General features: G+C 46.6%; 1 non-coding gene across 1 annotated transcript; it reads left to right on the top strand.

Moving 5' to 3' along the window:
* The first annotated feature begins 228 nt into the window (after window positions 1-228).
* On the top strand, window positions 229-310 carry TRNAS-GCU (transfer RNA serine (anticodon GCU)). Its single transcript has one exon. It is a non-coding gene; the product is annotated as a tRNA-Ser (tRNA).
* The last annotated feature ends 3357 nt before the right edge of the window (window positions 311-3667 follow it).

The following is a 3667-nucleotide window of genomic DNA, read 5'->3' as shown; positions in this document are numbered from 1 at the left end:
ATTGGAAATCACAAAACTAAGTGGCAGCCTTAGGATTTCTTAATGCTATCAGTGGCGTTGAAATAAACAGACAGGATTGGTGCATTGGCAGTCTTTTAAAAAATGCAGTATAGCATAGATCAATGGAGGAGAGCTTAACGGCAACCCACAGCCATGTCTAATTATAAATCACTCTGATAACGACGATAAAGCGGAGCTTTACTGCATCTTCAGCATCCAAATTTGGCAGACGAGGTGGCCGAGTGGTTAAGGCGATGGACTGCTAATCCATTGTGCTCTGCACGCGTGGGTTCGAATCCCATCCTCGTCGGTGGCAAAACTCTCCTGATGGGAGCACAGAGCAATGCTCTGCCCAGTGGTGCTCAGTGCCTCAGTTGGAGGTGATGGGCACAAACTGGAGCAGGGGAGGTTTTGTACAGCAACGTTCAGCAGAACGGCTCTCTGTTCTCCAGAAGTTGTTGGACACTCTACCTCGGATATCTCCAAAACCTGCCATGATTGGTGGGACCAGATATGGGTTATTACCCATCCACGCCAACTCTGTGCTTCGGTAGTTTCCTTATTTATCCCATTTTTAAGCATTTCCATGCTTTCATTTTCTTAACAAGCATTCTCTTTGCGGTTTCTAGCTTTGTTAAGTGATGTGTGTAGAGAAATTAGTGTTAAAATGGGAAAGCCTTACTAATCTAGAAGGGGGGGGGGGAAGGAAAGTCAGCTTTGGAGCTTAAAACGCATTTACAAAACTCTTATTTAATTGTTCTCATCAAATATGCAGCATCTCATGTATTGGCAAGAGGGACTCGGTTATGAGAGAAACACAGCAAACATCAAAAAGTGGGAGGAAAAAAAATCAGGAAACACAGCTTCTGGAAATTAGGGCAATTTACATGATATCAAGTGTCAAGATGTTTAATTGGAGCTGCCTACAAAGAGTAAAAGGAAAAAAAAAACCACGGCACACAAACACGTTCAGCGGGCTCCAATGCTTTCAGAGCCTGGTGCAGGTGGTGTGTGAGCACTGCTCCTGCTGATTTGGTTCAGTGCGTTTTTAAGTTGCATTTATGAGTGATTTATGAACTTCTACGAGCTGCTCTGGAACACCCAAGGTGAAGGTTGGTGTCTTCCTGCTTAAAGAGTCACCCTTCAATAAAGCTTTTGTTCCCATCTAGTTTTATGTTCTATGCTGGATTTCAAGTGGCCAGCCACACTGCTAAATACCAAACCCTTCTGCAACCACACGGCACTCCTAAGCTGACAGCAAGATCTACCTTTGAGTACCTTCTCATTATTTCTTTAAGGAATTAATGAGCTTATTGGAGCTTATTTGCTTGTTGACAGTTCCTCGCAGTCACCTGCTCAGATGGGGAAATATTGTGTTCACAATGATTAATTTGGGTCTGTGACTGTAGAACAGCTGCCTCCACGTTGTTCGGCCACAGCCTTGGGTTGACCTCTACGTCACACCCCCCATTGCAAAGCATTTTATCTCTTTTCCATTCCAAAGATATTTTGCTTTGTTTCGACTCTGACGGTGTCACGAGCATCCAACCAAAGCAAACGTTGCTCTTGGATAAGTTGTGGAGCCCACAGTTATTGGCTGAGAAGAGATGGGCTGCACAGCTCTGATGGCCTCTTGCTCCTCAGCCAATGGGAAGGACTTGTGTTCCCCTCAGAGGCAGAAATGAAGTGGTAACAAAGGGTTCTTGGGCAAATCATTGATTAACCTTGGCAGGGTAATGTTCCCCAGAGATGTGGAATTGCTGTCCCCAGCCGCTCTGCTGCCCTTCAAAGTCCTGTTCCAATGTCACTCTCAATGTCACTGAGCAGGAAAATGAGAACACACGTTTTCAGTGCCAGTTGTGGCCGTTGTGTGGGGACGATGAGGAATGGAATCATTACACTGCTGCTGGGGAAACTTTCCTCCGAATCCTAGCGTTTCAGTTACAGGAAAACACATCCTATAAACAGGATTTCAAGAGTTGCAATGCCTGGGAACAGCACTAAATGCCAAATGAGTTATTTCAGCCCTGAGGAAGGCTCCAGACCTCCGTGTTTACAACACAGCCCATATTCTCATGGCAAACCTCTCTCAGTCAGAGCAGCTTTAAGTTCCTTGTTGGGTTGGCTTCCACTTCCCTGGGGTTGCGCCAGCGAAGGGCTCTCCCAGTTCTGTCAGCTGGGGCTGCAGTGACACCTAGGAACCGCTCCGTTCATTACAGCTGAGGTTTTCTAATTTCTTCTTCTTGGGCAGCTCTCTGCCTGGCATACTGGTGCTACTGGGAACCCCAAACCCACAGCATGGTTTGCCCTCCGCGTGGCTGCGGAGCTTCACTCCTCCTGTCAGATCTGGTGCTGCAGGGCTGACAATGGCATCCAAAGCAAAAAGAAAGCACCTTTTCAGCCATTTGGGGGAAAACGATGCTGAGCACCGCACTGACTTGCCCAGCATTCACACTGACATGCAAGGAGAGGCTGGGATTTCTGCCCCATCACTTCCCCACAGTAACTCAAACCTGAAGACAGCATCAAAGAGTGCATTTGCATTGAACGTTGGGGAAACTTTCTTTTTGGATGGACGGCAAAACAAAGTCCAGAGAGTGCTGCAGAAGAGTGGGCCATCAGTGCAGCTCATTGGCAATCATGCAGAGATTGGTCTCTACTTCCAAGTTTAAAGGAAAGCGAAGTCATCTCACCTTGCTCAGTTAATACTTTTCTTACTGATGAAGAAACACACCCTAGAACACCCTTCGTCTTTTTCTTGCAGATTCGACTTCTGAGAAGCCCCATGACTTTGGGGTTCCACCAAAGCTTTGCACCACGTACCCCTGTCTGTGCTTTTCATACCCTGTATATTCTGTCCTCCTTTAATTAAAGCCAAAACACGAGTGTCAGTGCCATTCAGTCCCCTTTGTCACCCAACTGATGACTTTAAAAGCCCAAACATTGACTGCAAATTGCTCCAGAAGACCATAGGTGGAGGTAACTGGCAGCGATGTCAACGTGGCATCTCTGTTGATGATTTGCTGCTGTGCCTTGTTGGGAGCAGCAGGCTGGAAGTGCTGTTTTTAGCCGTCCTCCTTTAATCTTCATAATCCCAACCCACGGAGATGCCTGTGGTTCCTTTGCTGTGCCCTTGGAGCTGCAGATAGCTCTGACATGCTGTGCTCCCAAGGTTTCTACCGATCAGAGCTTATACAGCGATGTGATCCACGCAGTCAAAAGGTCCCAAATTTTATTTTCTGTTATTTCACACATGTAATGGCCACCACTGAAGCATCACCGTCAGCTTGAGTGGGATGAACCCCACTGAATCAGCTTGAGTGGGACGAACCTCTTCTATTTAACAGTCCTTTTCTTTAACAGATAGCATCACCTGAACAGACGGTCCTCCCTTTATTCCAAAGAGAATGAATGCAAGCAGCTCCTCAGCTCCTGCCTTGAATTACTGCAAAGCTGACATGCAAAAAAAAACTGCACTGACTCCACTGGAAGCATCTGGGAAATACTGCTGGTCCTTAGAAAGGGAGATAAGGAGACCGATAGCTTTGCTGCACAGCAAAGGGCCTGGGTGAGCACAGCTCTGCAAAACTCGGATTCATTGCTACAAAAAAGTGCTGGAGGAATTCTTTTAAGCCAGAGTTATATGTGAACCCCTTGAATTCTTGCC

Source organism: Phasianus colchicus, chromosome 26 (genome assembly GCF_987193195.1).
Source record: "Phasianus colchicus chromosome 26, bPhaCol1.hap1.1, whole genome shotgun sequence".
Classification (NCBI taxonomy): domain Eukaryota; kingdom Metazoa; phylum Chordata; class Aves; order Galliformes; family Phasianidae; genus Phasianus; species Phasianus colchicus.
This window is presented reverse-complemented; position numbering and strand designations above follow the sequence as displayed.